Genomic DNA, 20,625 nt, shown 5'->3' with positions numbered 1-20,625 from the left:
ACTATCACGGCCTCTCTTGTTGGGAGCACAGGCTCCAGACGCGCAGGCTCAGTAGTTGTGGCTCACAGGCCCAGTTGCTCCGTGGCATGTGGGATCTTCCCGGACCAGGGCTCGAACCCGTGTCCCCTGCATTGGCAGGCGGATTCTCAACCACTGTGCCACCGGGGAAGCCCTACAATTCACTCTTGATTACTGTACTGTATATATACAGTAAGTATTCAAATTGGGTAGACTGATTCCTAACACTTTTTTCTTCTTTTCCAAGATTGTTTTAGTTATTTTAGAGCCTGTGTCTTTCCATATGAATTTTAGAGCAATCTTGTCTATGCCTGCAAAAAGTTCTTGCTGGGATTTTGATAGCAACTGCACTAAACCTACAAGTCAGTTTGGGGAGAACTGACATATTTGCTATGCTGACTCTTCCAATCCATGAGAACAGTATGTCTCTCCATTTATTTTGATCTTGTTTGATTTCTTTCACATTTCCTGTTTTCAATTTTATTGTCTTCTGCTCTTTATTATTTCCTTCTTTCTACTAATTTTGAGTTTATTTTGCCCTTCTTTTTCTAGTTTCTAGGGGTAGAAACTTAGGTTATTGACTTCAGAACTTTCCTCTTTTCTAATGAAATCATTTGGTGCTATAAATTTCCCCCTTGGCACTGCTTTGGCTGAGTCCTACATATTTTGCTATATTGTATTTTCATTTTCATTTAGTCGTATATATTTTAAAAATTTCCTTTGATATTTTCTCTTTGGCTCATGGATTATTTTGAAGTGTGACGTTCAATTTTCCAGTCTTTGGAGATTGTTCTGTTGCCTTTCAGTTATTGGCTAGTTTGGTTCCATTGTTGGTTTCTCATTTGATTCCATTATGCCCAAGTGATTTTTGACAATTGCATATCCACAAGTTAAAAAAAAAAACAACTTGACCTAAATTCCATGCCTTGTATAAAAATTAACTCAAAATTGAGAATTCCCTGGCACTCCACTGGTTAGGTTTGGCACTTTCATTGCCAGGGCCCAGGTTCAATCCCTGGTTGGGGAATTAAGATCCTGCAAGCTGCACAGTGTGACCAAAGAGTAAATTAAAGAAATAAATAAACTTCAAAGAAATTAACTCAAAATGAATCATGATCTTAATAAAACGATAAAACTTTCAGAAAACAGACTTCCCTGGTGGTCCACTGGTTAAGAATCTGTCCTGCAATACAGGGGATGCCAGTTCGATCTCTGGTCAATCCCACATGCTGTGGGGCAACTAAGGCCATGTGCCCCAGTGAAAGATCCTGTGTGCCACAACTAAGACCCAACACAGGCAAAAAATAATTAATTAATTAATTTTTAAAAAATTGAATAGTATACTATTTCATACCTTAATACCTTTCATACTCTTGAAACACACACTGTATGATTTCAGTTCTATTCAATTTGTGGAGATTTGTTTAATGGACCAGGATATGGTCTATCTTGGTAAATGTTCCACAGCACCTAAAAAAAAATTGTATATTCTGCTGTTGTTGGGTAGAATACTTTATAAATGTTGATTAAATCTCATTGGTTGATTGTATTGTTCACATCTTATCTTTTATGCTTTGCTTATTTTCCATCTAATAATTCTAACAGTTGCTAAAAGTAGGATGTTGATATTCCCAACTATAATTAAGGAATTGTCTATTGCTCTCTTCAGTTCTTTCAGTTTTTGCATCATGCATTTCGAGGCTCTGTTGTTTGCTGAATAGATGTGTAGGATTGTTGTGTCTTCCTGGTGAATTGATCCTTTTATCATTATGTTATATCCCTCTTTATCTCTAGTAGTTTTTTTTATGAAGTCTGCTTTATCTGATACTGATAGAGCCACTCCTTTTTTTTAATTAATGTGTGCATAGTATACCTTCTTCCATTGTTTACGTTTGATCTACCTATGTTGCTGAACTTGAAGTGAGTTTCTTGTAAACAGCATATAGTTCAGTGATTTTTTTTTTAATCTACTCTGCCAATCTGTACCTTTTAATTGGTGTATTTTGACAATTTACATTTAAGGTGATTATTAATATGTTAGCATTTAAGTCTGCCATTTTATTATTTCTTTTCTCTTTATTTTCTCTGCTTCTCTTTTCTTGCCTTCCCATGGGTTACTTGAACATTTTTTACGACTGCATCTTGACTTATTTATAGTGTTTTTAAGTGCATCTCCTTGTATAGTTTCCTCAGTGGTTTTTCTGCATATTACAATATACATATGTGACTTAGCACAGTCTACCGGCATCAATGTTTTACCACTTTGCATGAGGTAAGGAAACCACTCTTCCATTTAAGTCCCATTACCCACTTTTAAATATTGTCTTGAGTACCAGATATTGTTGTATTTTTGCTTCAATCATCAAATATGATTTATAAAACTCATAAGAAGAATAGTCTATTGTATGTACCTGTCTTTCTGCTCTTTCTGTTGTTCTTCCTTCCCAACATTTCAAGATTCCTTCTTTTATCATTTTATTTCTGGTTTAATCTGGTTTCCTTTAGCTATTCTTTAGGGTAGGTCTGTTAGCAACAAGTTCTTTCAGTTTCCCTTCATTTGCAGATGGCTTTTATTTCCTCTTCATTTCTGAAGGATAGTTTCACCAGATATAGTAATCACAACTAACAGTCCTTTGCTTTCCATATTTGAAAAATGTTGTGCCACTTCCTTCTTGCCTCCAGGGTTTCAGATGAGAACTCTGTTGTCATTCAAATTGGTGTTTTCCTATAGGTGATGTGTCTTTTCCTCTGGCTGTTTTCAAGATATTTCTTTGTCTTTAGTTTTCAGAAGTTTGATTATATGTCTTGGCATGGACTTCTTTAGGTTTACCCTACTTGAAGTTCACTCGCCTTCTTGAATTTGTAGGTTTATGTCTTTTACCAAATTTTTAGCCACTATTTCTTCAAATAATCTTTCGCAGCCCCTCTTTTACATCTTTCCTTCTAGGATTCCCATGATACAAATGTTGGATCTTTTATTACTGTTCCACATGCCCCTGAGGTTCTGTCCATTTTTTTTTCAGTCTATTTTCTGTTTTTCAGACTGTGCAGATTCTACTGATCTGTCCCCAAGTTCACTGATTCTATCCTCTGTCACTTCTGCTCTACTATTGAGCTAAGCTAGCAAGAATTTTACTGTAATTACTTTGTTTTTCAGTTCTATAACTTCCATTTGGTTCTTTTCTTTTAATTACTTCTTTGCTAAGATTTTTTTTTCATTTGTTTCAAGAGAACCTGTAATTCCTTGTTGAATATTTTTATGATGGCTGCCTCAAAATACTTGCCCAATAATTCCAGTATCTGATTCATCATGGTGATGGCGCCAGTTGATCGTCTTTTCTCATTCAAGTTGTGATCTTCCTCGCTCTTGGTGACAGGTGATATTTTAATTATATCCTTGACATTTGGTTATTCTGTTAGAAGTCTCTGGGTCTTATTCAAATCTCTTATTTCAGCAAGCAGTCACCCTATTTAGATTTAGCACACAGACTCTTGCTTAATTTTGTAGGCTCTAGTTCTAAAGACAGATGAACCTTTAGAGCCCTTGCAGTATTATCTTGATCTGCTGGGTTTACCTGGTGCATCTGGAGCTTCTACTGGTCCCTGCATGTACTGCCTAATGGGGCAGAAGGAGCTTCTGGAGGCCAGGCCACCTGCACCCCTCGGGTGAGAGGGGCGGTCTCAGGCCCATGGAAACAATAAGGCTTTCAAACTGCCCATCTGTGGTGAGATCCCCCTGGCCAGTGCCATCCTGCCTCCTGGTGTCTCTCAGTGGCAGAGGGGCTCTCTGGCCAGGCAGGGAAGAAGAGCATGTCCCTTGGTCACTTATTGTCAGTGGGTTCCCTGATTTATCCCACTTGCCGATGCTGCTAGATTTGTCTGGTATTGTTGGTGGGTCTTCTGTTTGATCCAGGAATGAGCCTACCTCAGCTGCCTTCCGTTGCTAGACTGGTGGTCAGGAAGCATCAGGCCTGGCTCATGTTTTCTGTTGGTTGGATGGTTGTAAGATGCCCTATATCACCATGTTGTTCCTCCTGTTCTGGGGTCCCCAACCAGTCCACCTGCTTCTTTCTTTTTTAATATTTATTTATTTATTTGGCTGCACCAGGTCTTAGTTGCAGTACGCAGGATCTTTAGCTGTGGCATGCGGGATCTAGTTCCCTGACCAGGGATCGAACCTGGGCCCCCTGTATTGGGAGCATGGAGTCTTTAACCACTGGACCACCAGGGAAGTCCCTGCTTCTTTCTACCATTCAGAGCTGTCCTTTGGTATCTCTTATGTTGTTTCCAGAGTTTACTGTTGTACTGAGAACGGAGGAACTGAGGAAGTGAGTCTACACCTTCTCATCTAGACCACAAGTCTGATCTCCTCCTAGTGCCTTTTATTGACTAAACCCAACTGCCAGCAAGAGAGTAAAGGAGCGTGTCAGTGCAATACATAAGGCAGCCTCCCAGAGCACAGAGCAGAATGGAGAAGGGTGAAGAGTGGGCTTGGAGAGGCAAGCAGAGAATATCCAGCACAATGACCATTTTTTGGAGGAAAAATCAAAACGTTTTTAAATATGCAAAGACTAAGAGTATTTACCTATCCCATACCATCATTAAAAGAATGATGAAAGTCATCTGGGGACTTCCCTGGTGGCGCAGTGGTTAAGAATCCACCTGCCAGGCTTCCCTGGTGATACAGTGGCTGAGAATCTGCCTGCCAATGCAGGGGACACGGGTTCGAGCCCTGGTCTGGGAAGATCCCACATGCCCCGGAGCAACTAGGCCTGTGAGCCACAATTACTGAGCCTGCGCATCTGGAGCCTGTGCTCCGCAACAAGAGAGGCTGTGATAATGAGAGGCCCGCGCACTGCGATGAAGAGTGGCCCTCACTTGCCGCAACTAGAGAAAGCCCTCGCACAGAAACAAAGACCCAACACAGCCATAAATATAAATTAATTAATTAATTAATTAATTTTTTTTAAAAAGTCGAGATCCCTGAATCTTAGGAAAAAAAAAAAAAAAAAAGAATCCACCTGCCAATGCAGGGGACACGGGCTCGATCCCTAGTCTGGGAAGATCCCACATGGCACGGAGCAACTAAAACCATGCGCCACAACTACTGAGCCTGTGCTCTAGAGCCCGCAAGTCACAACTACTGAGCCTGCATGCCACAACTACTGAGCCTGTGCCCTAGAGCCTGCGAGCCACAACTACTGAAGCCCACATGCCTAGAGCCCGTGCTCCGCAACAAGAGAAGCCACCGCAATGAGAAGCCCGCACACCACAACGAAGAGTAGCCCCCGCTCTCCACAACTCGATAAAGACCACGTGCAGCAATGAAGACCCAATGCAGCCAAAAATAAATAAATAGATTAAAAAAAAAGAAGAAGAATATCGTCTGAAGAAGGAAAGTAACCTCAGAGGGAAGGATGGAGATGCAACAAAGCAACACTGGAAATGAATAAAATATGTTGGTATATTCAATTAAACATCTGTTAACCTTCCAGAGACCTAATTCTGGTATTTTAGAAAGATGATACTAAGTCCTTAGATAAAACAAGGAATCCAAAAAAAAAAAAAAAAAACAAGGACTGCAAGGGGTGGTTCAATGAGTAATTAAAATGCAATGTTGTCCCTGTCTTGTTCTGAGGAAGACAGCAGTCTTAGATAACTTTAGACTCTGCTGGAAAATTTTTGATCATAATGGATGTTAAAAAAAATTTAAGGGAACTACTAGAAGAACAGCTATTTAACCTATAGTTTCCAGTCACATATACAAGGGAAATGGAAATTATAGAAATTTTTACCAGTTTTAAAGAAGGCAGGAAAAAAGAAGAGGGAAAAGAAACAAGGTCAAAAAAGATGGTAAAGGTAAAACATCTATTTTTGCCATAGAGACTATTCTAATGAACAAATCATTGGGTTACGCAAAATACAAATGTTTCAGTGAACTGAAGGCATATCATGGATAGCCTGCTTGGTGCTCAAATGCTTTTAAAAAAATAAGCCTTTGCTTTCTCATGAAAATTGATAATTAACCAGCTCTGTGGAGGATATTGATGTGGGGCGCGGGGGTGTTAAAAATCAATCCCTAGAAAAACTGTTTCTTGCTTCCCTTTCCTCTTTCCCCAGCTGCCTCCCCACCCACCATAAATCTGGACCTTCAAACCCAACCCACTCCTTCCTTTCAGGCCTCTGAGCCTAGCACTTTATTCTGATTCAGAAAAAAAACAAAAAACAAAAACAAAAAACTGTGTGGGGAAAGTAGTAATCACTTAGGAATCTCTTTTGCTAGAATTTTCCAAATCAATAAAACACCCAGTAGCAGTGGCTATGCCTAACCCATCTTTAAATCCTCAGACTTAGCAGAATAGTGACACCGAAGTTAGGAATATAAGAAAGAAGGAAGGGAAGAGTAGGAAGGTGGGAGGGAGGGAGGGTGGGAAAATCAATAAGCATTTATTGTGTGCTTGCTGTGTGCCCAGCACTGAGGAGACAGAACTGCAAAGGCATGGTGTTTACATCTGTGGGTCTGTATCTGATGGTGCTGACGGCCTCAGCTCCATTTGCAGGAATCTGAGATTCCTTGGACCAGACGGAAGCGCTGAGCCCCTGTAAGCCATGCACTGTGCGCTGATGGCGGCCTCACCCCATGTCTTAGCCATTCGGGCTGCTCTAACAGAACACCACAGACTGGGTGACTTATAAGTAATAGAAATCTATTTCTCACAGTTCTGGAGGCTAGGAAGTCCGACATCTGGTCACCAGCAGATTCAATGTCTGATGAGGGCCTGCTTCCTGGTTCAGAGACAGCCTTCTTTTCGCTGTGTCCCCACATGGCAGAGGGGCAAAGGAGCTCTCTGGGGTCTCTTTTATAATTCCAGTCATGAGAGCTCCACCCTCGTGACCTAAGCACCTTCCAAAGGCCCCACCCCCAAATATCCTCACACTGGGGGTTAGAACGTCAGCATACAAATTTTGGGAGGACACAGCCATTCATTCGGTCTCAAGTACCCTGTGCTTGTCCTTCCTCCTGTCACTAGGCAGAGCAAATTAGGTTCACGGTGCAGTTAAAGTCGTGTGACTAAACCCTCTGTGTTGGCAGAATTCTACCAATGCTCTTTCCTCTTCCTTCCCTGCAGGGTGAGAAGGTGACATGTGAAACTTGCTTGTGTGTGTCCTGGGTCATCTGCGCTCAGTCTAAGGACCCTTACCTGACTCAGGTGCATTTCCTTCTAGAACCCAACCTGAGAATGTGCCCATTGCGCTGAGTGCACAAGCAGAGTTGCACATATTTTTATGGAATGAGCAGGACAGTAGGGTCCTAAACCAAAGAATATTTGATAAGAACTGAGATCAAACTGAATCAAAGGGCCTAAAAATAGTGGCAATTTCAAAACCATAAAATAACCTTTAGGAAAGAGAAGAATTTTTAAAATCTACTGTGTAATATTAAATATATGATATATACATTCAGAACACCAAAAGGTAATTTCTTACAATTGCTCTATAATGTTAGGGAACACATTAACATTTCTGGATATCATTTTTTAGCACTTCCAGGTCTAAAAACCAAGATTCTTTGAACGTCTCTGCCAAGTATGAGAAGACGCGTTAGAAACGGTTCCCAGGTACACTCAATGACACACCTGTGTGACAGAGGTGAGGCCACTTTGCTACAAAAATGACTGTGAGTAACTTATGGGCAGCTAGTTTGTGCAGCCATCAGAAGAACTTATTCATCCTCCTTGAAGTGAACTGGAATTTTCCAGGCTATAGAGGTTCAAAAATATCTTACTTGAGGTCCCAAGCTCACCTAGCCACCAGGTATGCTCACCTCTGCACTGGGAGGTTTTTTCCTCATCTTTGGGGCTACCGAATGAAGTAGGGAAGAGTAATGAGATAAGTCATCTAATTTGGAAAAAAAATTTGCTCAAAAGTGAACAAAAATGGGGACTTCCCTGGTGGTCCAGTGGTAAAGAATCCACCTTGCAATGCAGGGGACGCAGGTTCAACCCCTGGTCGGGGAACTAAGATCCCACATGCCGCAGGGCAACTAAGCCCGTGCGCCACAACTATTGAACTTGCACACCTCAACTAAAGAGCCCACTGTGCCACAAACTACAGAGCCCACACGCCCTGGAGCCCACACGCCACAAATAGAGAGAAGCCCGTGCGCCGCAACGAAGACCTGACGCAGCCAAAAAAATAAAGAAAATAAATAAATAAAAATAAATATTTAAAAAAATAGTGAACAAAAATGGGAAGAGTCTGGAGATGATATCCGTTGCCTCCATAAACAATTTCTCTTTTAATCCTCACAACAACCCCATGAGGTATTATTATTATTATTATTGTCATTTCATGGGTAAGAAAAATGAGATTTGTCTCTTTTCATTTCCTAGGGCTGCCATCACAAATTACCACAGACTGGGTGGCTTAAAACGACAGAGATTTATTCTCTCACAGTTCGGGAGTGTCAGCAAGGGGTCAGCGGGCTTGCTTCCTTCTGGAGGCTCTCTCAGGGAGAAACCGTCCCCTGCTTCTGCTAGCTTCTGGCGGCAGGCAACCCTCAGCAGTCCTCGACTTGTAGACACATCACCGTCTGAATCAATCTGTGGTAATCAGCCAACTTTATCTAAAGTTGGAAACACAGCTTCAGCCACATGTTCTCTTTTTAGCAAATCTTCCATTTTAGCATCACCTCCATGGTCAGCAGCCTTAATTAATTCTTTATTAAGGTCACCAGATTCTGGAGTTTCAAATAACTTCTTCAGGTGTTGGCAGAGCCCTTCACCAGATGTATTACTGCTAATGGCTGACCGTGCAGATGCGATGTTGGAAACTCCTGCTGGATTATATGTCCAAGATGTTCCACACACGTGCACCTCTAAATCACTGCCTAGCTCTCTTTAGATCACAGCCACTAAGTAGCAGGGACAAGTTTGAAAGGCAGATCTCCTGGCTCTAAGTGCAAAGCGTCATTTCAGCTTCTCAGTTTTCTTAGGTTTTTCAAGTTCAAGTCCAGTGGCACACCGTGTGTGCTGGTCTGCTATGGACCCATCTTAACCACCCATCCTGGGCTCTAGAAAACAATCAAGTAAGAAATCTGCTAATTCATCACATGGGAGATTGGGATTGACATATATACACTAATATATATAAAATGGTAACTAATAAGAACCTGCTGCATTAAAAAAATAAATAAAATAAAATTCAAAAATTCAAAAAATAAAAAATAAAAACCCAATTAAAGCTCCCCGCCACCCCCCCCCCCACCAAAATAAAAAGAAATCTGCCTGTTCACCATCCAGGACTTAAGGACACGTCGTAAGGTTCAGAGAATGCAGAGGGCATGTGCCACGTGGACAAAGTCCTGAGCAAAGGATGAGGAGGACAAGTGCTGACCATGACAAGAGGCAGTTACTCTTCTCAGATGAGAGGACAGTGGAAACAGAGGGAAGAGCTCTTCTGTGGACATCAACATCCCAGCAGTGAACGCAACCTGAGAAACTGAGCAACAAAGTACAAAAAAATAGTGGCTCCCCTTATGCGTTTTTCTTACAATAATCATAATCACACGGATCACAGGTGACTATTCCTCGTTTTGAATTTGGATCTAGTAATATTTTCTGCTTCATCACAATGTCCTTTCTATGCTACCTGCCATTTTGTTGGTCTTCGAAGGACAAACGGAAGTTCGCCATGATGGAGCATGGAAGAGGGCTAATCCCAGCAGCAGCTGGGGGTTTCGCGAGGGCGGGATGCCCCAGGAGATGCTGAGAATGGACATCTGATGGAGTAGGTGGTGCTTGGGCGAGTGAGGATTTGTGAGAAAGGCGGCTTGAAGACAGGGTTGGTGCCAAGTCGAAGGACTCACTGGGCTTTGCTAAGGGGTTGACTTTATAGGCACTGGAGAAAATAGATTTTAGATTGAGAAATTGTAAAATTCACAGTGTAAGGAAAATAACTCTACTGGTAATGTACACATGCTGGGTGTGAAGAAGCAGCATCAGGAAGCCTGGGTAGACACCAGTCACAACTGCCCGGTGAGACCCGATCTTCCCTGAGGCAGTGCCCAGGGCGTTAGGGAAAGACCAATGCAAGAGCTATTTAAGAGGAAGAAAGGACAGAAACTGGGAACCTAGTGAACATGGGTATAAAGCAGAAGTCAAGGACATTAGACAAATCATGGTAGTTGCAATGGGATGAGATGAGTGAACTACTCTTAAATGACTTTCCGGAATCAGGATTGACAACCTAGGACCGGCTGTCCTGTCACACTTTTCCATCCTAAACCACATGTACTATTTTCCTACCAAATGACAGTCCCATGAACCTTCCTTGACTGACTTTACTGATTCCCCTTTCCCTTTGTGCCCCCTAAGTGGGGATATCCTCAGGAATTTATCCATGGCTCTCTTTCCCTTTTACACTCAGTCTTTCAGTAATCCAGTCAACACCTAGGTATCCACACACCCAGCCCTGTTCTCTTACTTAGTTCATCTCCAAACTCCTGTAAGTCCCTTTAATTTACATTGCCCACTTTCATCCCAAACTCAGCATATTCTAATAAGACTAATCATTATCTTTCCCTGAAAATTGGTCCCCTCTCTCAACACCCTCTTTTCTGTCCACCGTAAAGTTATTTTTTCAGTGTCCCAAACTAGCAGCCTTGAAGCCACCTTAGCAGTAAAAGAGCATAGGTCTTGAAGTCAGATAGATTCTGCGTGAACATATATGACCCATCCAGCTGCTAATCATACAACTTTGGGCAAACTAATCAGACTTTCTGACCTCTGCTTCTTCAATAGTAAAATGGGGGTAATAATATTTAACTCAGAGGAATGTCATAAGATGTAAGATGTCCAGGGAATTCCCTGGTGGTCCAGTGGTTAGAACTAGGTGCTTTCACTGCTGGGACCTGGATTCAATCCCTGGTTGGGGCACTAAGATCCAGCAAGCCATGTGGTGTGCCCAAATTAAAAAAAAAAAAAAAAAAAAAGTAAGATGTCTGGATTTTTCCCTTTTTCTCCTTTCCTGTTATGACTCTAGACTACACATTTTCATATCTCAACTACTCTTTAACAGCATCTGAACTGGTCTAACGACTTTAGTCTCTCATATTCTGGTCCATAATCCACGTTGTCATATTCATATTCCTAAAACACTGCTTTCATCCTGTTAGACACACTTGGTGTGCACAACTGGGTCCTTAAGTATGTCTGAGACACGTGTGTACATGTATGCGCGCGTGCCTCTTCACTCGTTTTCTTGTAACTTACATGAACAGATCTTCCTGCTGCCTTGCACTCCCCTAGTACCTTCCTACAGAGGTGAGCTCGGGGCTCAGACAGTGAGACTCAGTCAATGCCATTATCCCAGTCATTAACAAGCCTGTTCCTAGAATACTGCTCAACTTACAGCCATTTGTTTTCTGGAAGACACAAAGTTCATGAATTCACGGCACTCCAGAAAACAGCAGTAGCAATGGAAAGAGAAAGGCAGAATTATTTTAGAGGAAAGTCTCCAGCTGGGTGGAAGCCATGATAGAAAACAATATCCCATTGACATTCACTATAATGGCAAACCATTGAGAAATTAACATGATGAAGAACTTTCATGAAAGTTATAAAACCCTGTGAGGTAGTTGCCAGGGACTGGGGGGAGGGGGAGGGGGATTGTTGTTTAATGGGTACAGAGTTTTCAGTTTTCCAAGATGCAAGGAGTTTTGAAGACAGATATGTAACAAGGTGAATACACTTAACACTACTAGCCTGTACACTCAGAAATGGTTAAGATGGTAAATTTTATGTTATGTGTTTTTTAACACAAGTTTTTAAGTTTCTAAAAAAAACTCTGAGTAAAATCCTAAAGGAGATGAATGTGTGTTTCTCAGCTGGGAAATTAAAAAAACAGGAAGGAAAGCTTTAGACTGGGGGACGTGCCCTTGCTGTGGTGTTCCCACCACAGCCTACACTTGTCTCTATCAGAGAGATCATCTCACTGCATTTCAATTTCCTCTCTAGCTGCCCAATTCCCTACTAGAATACAGGTTCTTTAAAGCAGAGACTACTTCTTTACTATGGCATCCCCTGTACTTAGCACATGTAGGTGATCCATAAATATTTGTTGAATATGAATGAATGAGAGCTAGACACTCTATTTGTGTGTTCTTTTTGGAATGCTTCTCACGTATTTATTATTAACTCACAGGGTACAATTCTCTGTGGTAGGTACTATTGTTATTCCCATTTTACAGAGGGGGAAACTGACACGCAGCGAGGTTAAGGCACTTCCCCAAGGTCACACAACTAATAAGCAGTTACAATGGATTCAAACCAGGACAGTCCTGTCCAGCTCCAGAGTCCATGCTTTTAACCACCCGCCAAGCTGCCATTTGGTAGATGAGAAATTTGAACCCTGGTCAGCTGAAAGTCCAAAGTCAAACTGCTAGTGGGTGATGGGGCCAGACCATACCCTACCTGCTTTCAGGAAATAACTGAAAACAGGCCCCACAGGAAAGCCGAGTGTCTCTCCAGGAGTAGTGTGTTCACCAGCTCCCAGTAAAAGGTGGAAGAACCACACTCTCAGGGCATCTGGAGTTCTTTACTGTGTGTGTGTTTATGAGTTTGCTTCCTTCCCAGCACTGGAATCTAAGATTGGATCCCAGGGATCATGTGTTATTCTGCTTTATCCCCAACGCCTGCCACAGTGCCTGGTACAGAGTAGACATTCAGACAAGAGTCTACTGGAAGGAGGGAGGGAAGAACAATCTTCAGCCAGCTACCATTTATGACAACAGATCAAGGTCACAGCTCAATGTATCTGTAAGTCTATAAATTCCTGATAAATCTTAGAATTATAAATTCACCTCCTCCAAACTCACCATTTGACCTCATTATGTTTATTATCTTCGTGGAACAGGTGACTACAGTCAGAAAGTTGAGCAATATTTATTTAATGTATAAGTCCTCTGCACATAGCATGAGTATTCAGGCAAATAAACAAACAGTGATCATTGTGAATATTTACAAGGAAGCAATGTTTGCAAAGGTCCAGCTAGTGCACTGTACCATCGACCCAAATTCCAGAAATGGGGATGAAAAGCAAGAGTCGGGCATGGACTGGTTCCAAGTAAACCTTGCCTTGTGAAGGATGGCAGTGGACAGGGCTGGGGAAGCAGGGAGTTATGAATTTCCTGAAATCTCATGCAGAATTTTGTGTGCTTACACACTTGTGCCTTCTTCTGGGGAAATGATCTGTGACATTTATTACAACCTCAAAGAGCTGCTTGACTAAAGCAACAAAATCAGAACTGTAACTTTGGTATCTTTGCTTACTGATTGTAGTACAATGTTTTCCTTCCAGCCAACAAGTGAGAAAGAACTACAATGACGCCTTGGTATAAACTGAAGAAGTGCTTTAGGGCCCCTTGTGGATGGAGAGGGTGAGAGAATGGAGATGGAATTTGTGAAACATTTAGTAACCTGATAGATGTGAAGGCTGTGTGCAAAAATTGGTGCTAAGGTGCTAATTGCTTCGATTCCCCTAATTAGTAATTTTCTTAAAAGTTGAACAAAATCGAGTCTTTTCAAGTACATTTTTGAGAAAAGGGAGCTTGAATTAGATGAAGAATGAGAAGCTGGTCTGGCCATGTGCCTATCTACTTGGTTTCGAGACCATTCCTCCACCCTTTACCCAACATACTGGTCAAAAAAAAAAAACAACTTGTTGAAACACCACTCAACTTTGTTAAATTATTTTTTCAGCTGAAATGTAGATAAACCATCTCCAGTTCTTTTCTTTCCTCATGTCAAGCAATAATCAGAACCAAAGTCCTAGAATATTATAAAGAGTAGATGGAAAAAGATCAGTATTCTTTTCAAAAAAAGCCTCTGGGGCTTGAAGGGATGAGGCTCATAAGGAAACCAGCAGGAGAAAAGAGGGAAATTTGAATGCTTCCCAGTAAGTACTTTTCCTTACTGAACTTCTCTAGTTATTATATTTAAGTTTGGCTACTGGTCATATAAATACAAAAAGGTAAACAGTGTCACTCCAGTCTCTTGAGAAAACTCCAAATTCTGTGTAATTACAGGCCAGGAGACAGATAACCCAGGTTAGGGGCTAGAGGCTGTGTTTGCCTTTTTTGTTATCACCTGTCACAATTTGCTGGGAAGGTAAGAAAACACTGCTGTTTATCTGGATTCATGGCAATCTCTAACTCCAACTTTTAGAAACTTCAAGGTTTGACTGTGACCATGTTGGCAGAGTCTAATAAATTGCTTTGTAAATGAAGCAGACAGCGCGGATTGATTGTGTTTTACAATACAGCATTAGTAAACACAGAAAAGATTTTCTTCCCCTAAACTGAATTTTAGGTCCATATGTATGTGCCTCTTTCCCAAAAAAACCAATAGAAATTTAGGTCAGTTTATGTATAGGCTGGTCATAAAATCTGGCATACACAGATAAAAATTTTTTTTGTATACATGGAATACAAAACGTCATGTATGGTTGCTTGTGTTCAGACTTTAAGGACACCCTATATAAGGTGTTAGATTCTGACAGTGAAATGTGAACCAATTGGGTCTGTTCTGAAAGCTCGGCATCCAAGTGACAGCTTAGGTGTGAATTGGAGCAGTAAAAACAGACTAACTTGATCATTTAAGCCCCTCAGCTTCTACTTTCCCTTCAGCTATCTGAATGAATCAAGCCAGGAGAATCTCTTTGGCCTGTGTTATCATTAGTTAGTTGCTGTTATGAATGCCTGCATTGTAGGAGAGATGGCTCTCTTCAAACCAAGATATATTTCTTGACTATTGAGCAGAGTCATAAATATTTACATGCAAAGAAATAAACATGGAACACCCAAATCAAAACAGGCCCACTCCCTGCTGTTTTATTTAGATAGATTGTTCAGCAGAGAGAGCACTTCCTCCTGACTGTGAAGACTTGGGTGTGAATTAGGAAAGCTCTCAGAACAGCACACACACACACACACACACACACACACACACACACACACACACACACACACACACACACACGGCATGTACTGATGCAGGAATGAAAATCAAGTTGACCAGAGGATTCAGACATTTAAATGAGAATTTCACATTTAAGGTTTTCAAAATTCAAATAATTGTACAACCACTGATGTTTTATCAAACAAAAAGAAGAAATAATATATATTAGATTTAAAGACCCAAATTCCTTCCCATGTTTTAAAATATTGCGTCTAAGTGATTCGAATTTGGCATGGTTCCTACCTTAGGCACTTTCTCTAGAAACCTAATCCATTTAGAAACATTCTGTGAAAAATAATTTACTATCCAGAAAGTTTTCCTGTTTCCAAGATAAGAAAGCCTGTTCTGCCATCCCAGCAGGCAAGGGTTGTTTAAGTTACTAGATAACAAAGTTGTTATTGATTCTATTATTTTTACTCTTCCTGATTCCCTGCAGTCCAAAGGGAGTTTGTCAGACCAAGAATGATTTTATAAAAAGAAGTAGTTGTTATTATTGTAACTGGCCTCATTGTGACAGATGGGATCCTAGTGTTTTCTCACTGCTCTTTACTCAGGAGCTAGGAGAACAGAAAGCAAACAACCAAGAAACCAACACACTCATAGTAATCTGGATTTCTCAGCGCTGAGCCAGACCACTTGGAAATCAAACACTAGCCACCTCCTGAATGCCCCTTTTAGCCTGTGGTTATTGACCAGCTTAACATTCCCTTATCACATGCTCATGTGGGCAGAATTAAATGGAATTAGCTGCAAATTATATAAAATTCATTTACCTTTAAAGGAAGCTATTTGGTCATGTTCAGTCTAGGGAGCGTATGGCATTAAGACACAAGTTAATGGTACTGCCTGGAGATGGATCAATTTGTTTTGGTTTTATTGTCTCCCTTTATTTGCCCTTATGTTAGCTGCTGTGCCTGGAAATGCCCAGCTCAACCTCTCTGAGCCCACGCTGGAGCCACATTAACACCCCAAGGAGAGTCCCACTGTTTCTAAAGAGCTCAGTGGTACATGAAAAGATGCTCAACATCACTAATTATTAGAGAAATGCAAATCAAGACTACAATGAGGTATCACCTTACACTGGTCAAAATGGCCATCATCAAAAAATCTACAAACAATAAATGCTGGAGAGGGTGTGGAGAAAAGGGAACCCTCTTGCACTGTTGGTGGGAATGTAAATTGATACAGCCACTATGGAGAACAGTATGGAGGTTCCTTAAAAAACTAAAAACAGAACTACCATACGACCCAGCAATCCCACTACTGGGCATATACTCAGAGAAAACCATAACTCAAAATGACACATGCACCCCAATGTTCATTGCGGCACTATTTACAATAGCCAGGTCATGGAAGCAACCTAAATGCCCATCGACAGACGAATGGATAAAGAAGATGTGGTACATATATACAATGGAATATTTCTCAGCCATAAAAAGGAATGAAATGGGGTCATTTGTAGAGGCCTGGGGACCTAAAGACTGTCATACACAGTGAAGTAAGTCAGAAAGAGAAAAATACATATCGTATATTAACGCATATATGTGGAATCTAGAAAAATGGTACAGATGAACCTGTCTGCAAGGCAGAAATAGAGACACAGTCATAGAGAACAAACGTATGGACATCAAGAGGGGAAAGGGGAGTGGGATGAATTGGGAGACTGGGATTGACATGTATACACTACTATGTATAAAATAGATAACTAATGAGAACCTGCTGTATAGCACAGGGAACTCCAGTTCACTTCGCTGTACAGTGGAAACTAACCCAACATTGTAAAACAACTATACCCCAATAAAAATAAATAAATTTTTTTAAAAAACCTTATGTGAAATATATGTAAATTCCCATTTATCTCATGAGATTTCGTGCATTTCTTAAGAATAAATTCTTCTGAAATGAAAAAATAATAAAGAGCTCAGTGGGAGAAAACATGATAATAAAGTAAGACCATGCTGATTTTTTCTCTTTAGTCACGTAGAGAAAGAATGGATGTGTAAGAGAGAAGGGGAAATCTACAAAGATGTTTGGCATTTGCATGTGTGTTGTCCAAGCAGAGTTTCAAATAACATGTTTTCTGCACTGACTTGGGCATGTTTCCATGCATTTCCTCACTTTAACCTCACAACAATCTTAGGACATAGAGGTATATTTTAGTTTGAATGTCTGTGCTTCATGCTTGTTCTTTAAGAGTATCTATGAGCCTCCATAGAGCAAATAAATTATAGTTTAAGTGTTTGTTGTTGTTGTTCTCAATTCACAGTGTGCATGAGAATGACCTTGGGTGCATTTGTTTTTTATTTATTTATTTATTTATTTATTGGCTGTGTTGGGTCTTCGTTGCTGCGCGTGGGCTTTTCTCTAGTTGCGGCGAGAGGGGGCTACTCTTTGTTGTGGTGCACGGGTTTCTCATTGTGGTGGCTTCTCTTGCTGCGGAGCACGGGCTCTAGGCCCACAGGCTTCAGTAGTTGTGGCACGCAGACTCAGTAGTTGTGGCTCGCAGGCTCTAGAGCACAGGCTCTATAGTTGTGGCACACGGGCTTAGCGGCTCCGCGGCATGTGGGATCTTCCCGGATCAGGGCTCGAACCCGTGACCCCTGCATTGGCAGGCGGATTCTTAACCACTGTGCCACCAGGGAAGCCCTTGGGTGTATTTAAAATGCAGAATCCCAAGTCCCACGCCAGCCCCATATGATTATTCAGTTGGTCTGGGACTGGGCTCAGAAATCACATGTTATAAGCAACCCAGTGATTTTGACACATACGGTTCATGAATCACATTTCCAGAAACACTATGAACCCTTGTGATTTCATTGATCGGTAGGAGTCTGTACCTTTGTGGGATTTGCCTAAACGTAATGTGTTGCGATATCTAACTGGAGAAAATAAATGTATTCAAATACAGCTTATCTCTGCACGAGGATACACTGATAAGCCACATCTACCATAGGAAGAATTACCAAGGGGAAAACTCCATGGGGTTGAGACCACAGTCAAAGAACGAGCCTTTACTTTAACCTCCGCAAGAGAAGGCATGGATCCACCACAGAAAACCAAGAGTGAGGGTCTCGGCACTGCCGTTCTGAGTTTGGAGCTGCCTCTCCCACTTCAATCCCCGTAGAGTGCTAACTTTAACACTCTTGTATGGGTCTTAGATTTGGGGGACACGCAGAGGAAACACTTTGACAAGGGTGTTTCTACACCCTCACAAAGAGGACCAGGGTGGCAGTGACCACCCTTGTGACCTGGAGGAGGCAGGAATGGAGCAGGATTCCAGCCCTGCTTCAGCCGGGACACTAGAATCCTCCTCTCCCGAGCCATATGAGGGTTTCCTCTGAGTCTGCGGTGACCGCTTCCTCTCCAACCTGGAAATGGAAGAACCAAGGGAAATGCAGTAGGAAGGGTCTCTGGCTACCAGACGGGCTTAGATGCTGCATTCCTCACCTATGGGGGGGCGGGGAGGTCATCCCAGTAAGGATGTGATTGGCTCAGGTCTTTCTTTTGGGCTTTCCTGGATGTAGAGAAGAAGCCCCGGATCTCCCCACCCCTGTTTCTCTCTGTGTGGTGTGGTCAGGGCTGGCTGGAGAGCGTGCCACCCGGCCCTCCCCTCCTCTATCCCCTTTAAGCAGGGCCCCATTTGGGGGCATATTCCCCTAAAACACAGGCATATATCCACCCAGTGCTCCCTCAGTGTTCCTGAATATTCCTTTCCAGGCCTACCTGTCTGGGAGTGTCCTTAGACATGGGCTTATGGTAAGAGCTCTGTGGCTCTTTGGGCTACAGCAATTACCAATAGTTAAATGCTTGTAGGTGCATTAAAAGCAATGCCAGGGAAGCAAGGAAAAGATGACCACTTACCGATTGCCTATGAAGTGCCAAGAACATTGAACATTTTGTCTCATTGAAATATCACAAAAATAATAAAAAATATTTCTTGAGTGCTACTATATAGCAAGATAGTATGATGTCATGGCCAGGAGAAATATCATTGAAATATCACAAAAATAATAAAAAATATTTCTTGAGTGCTACTATATAGCAAGATAGTATGATGTCATGGCCAGGAGAATGGATTCTAAAACCAGACCTCCTCAGCTTGGATCTAGGCTCTGCCACTTATTGGCTGTGTGATTCCACAGCCAGTAACACCTCTATGCCTCAGTTTCCTCCACAGTCAAACGGGAATAATAGTATCCACTCCCTGGGACTTTAGTGAGGACTGACATATGTAAAATACTTGCAACAGTATCTGGTTCCATGTGTTTGCTGTTATTATTACTCTATGCGATGGGTATATTATATGGAGCAGTACCATTGGTTTCATTTTACAAATAAGGACAGAGCAGTTTCAGGGAGTTATATACCTTGCCACGGGACACAGCTTGTGCAGGGCAGATTTGGAACACAGGTATATGCAACTCCTAAGACCTTTCCATCATATACCAAAGCCAAAACAAATTTCTACTACTGAATTTGTGTCATCAAAGACATAGCAGACAGGTACAGTAAGAGCTATATAGGTGTTTGATCAATAAATTGAAAATACTCCTCCTTCAAACGAATAAGCCAAGTGAAATGCAGAACGGCTCAGGAAGGCGGCTGGAGTGACCAGAAAGTGTGGGTCAAGGCTTCTTTGGGCTCCAGCAGGAACCTGGAGGTAAGGAAAGGCTCCCAGGAGAACAAAGGATTAGTCAGGAATCGGTGATGGGAGGGGCGGTGGAGGGCTAAGAAAGGGAACCTCAATCGAAGCAAGAAGCTGGTTATCCAGGACTAAGATGAGAAGGGAAATGACAAGGCCTGGGGTTTCTGGAGACTGCATATCTGGATGACAGAGCACAGACGGGAGCCTGGGTGAGAGCCGGGATGAGCCCAGAGCTGCAATGGCAGCCACAGGGATGCTGGAGGAGGGGCGAGCTTAGACCCTTTGGAGTCTCGACTTCCGTTCCCACTTTTCCTTTCAGCTGCAAAGTAAACTGAGGGCCTCAGAAGGATTAAACAAAAACAGGAGGAAAGGGCTGCTGTCTGGGGGGGGGGGGGTGGGCAGGGGAGAAGCACTAAGCCCAGTCCTGGGGTGCAGCCCCCCATGGGCCCCTTCCACTCTTCTTTCACCATAAAGAGAGCCAGTGAGGTAGAGAACGGACAATTGTCCAATTAAATTAGATTTTTAGGCTGCATTTATCTATACGATGGGGGTGCTGAATTACCTGGAAAATAATTTCAACTCTCCACTTAATTTTGCTTGATTATTTTGTCCTAGGAATCAATGGAAAGTCTTTGATTCAAAGTCTGAGGTCCTTTTTCCCGAACAAATTAGGTTTTCCTTGGCCTCTCTCAGACCTGGGTACCAGACTCTGAGGAAATCCCGGAGTAAGAAGGATGACTACCTTGGGGGGACTAAAAACCGGGTCATCTACCAAAATTGAAAGTACATTATGGACGAGTATTCTCATTCCATACATCCCATCGTTAGCTTTAGTACTTCAACTCAGGATATAATTTAATTTTTATTTTTAACAGCAAATTAATTATAAAGGACACCCTCTAATAAATTCCACACAAATTCATCACAAACACGGCCTCAGAGTTA

This window comes from Balaenoptera physalus (genome assembly GCF_965194825.1).
Source record: "Balaenoptera physalus genome assembly, chromosome: 18".
Classification (NCBI taxonomy): Eukaryota; Metazoa; Chordata; class Mammalia; order Artiodactyla; family Balaenopteridae; genus Balaenoptera; species Balaenoptera physalus.
This window is presented reverse-complemented; position numbering follows the sequence as displayed.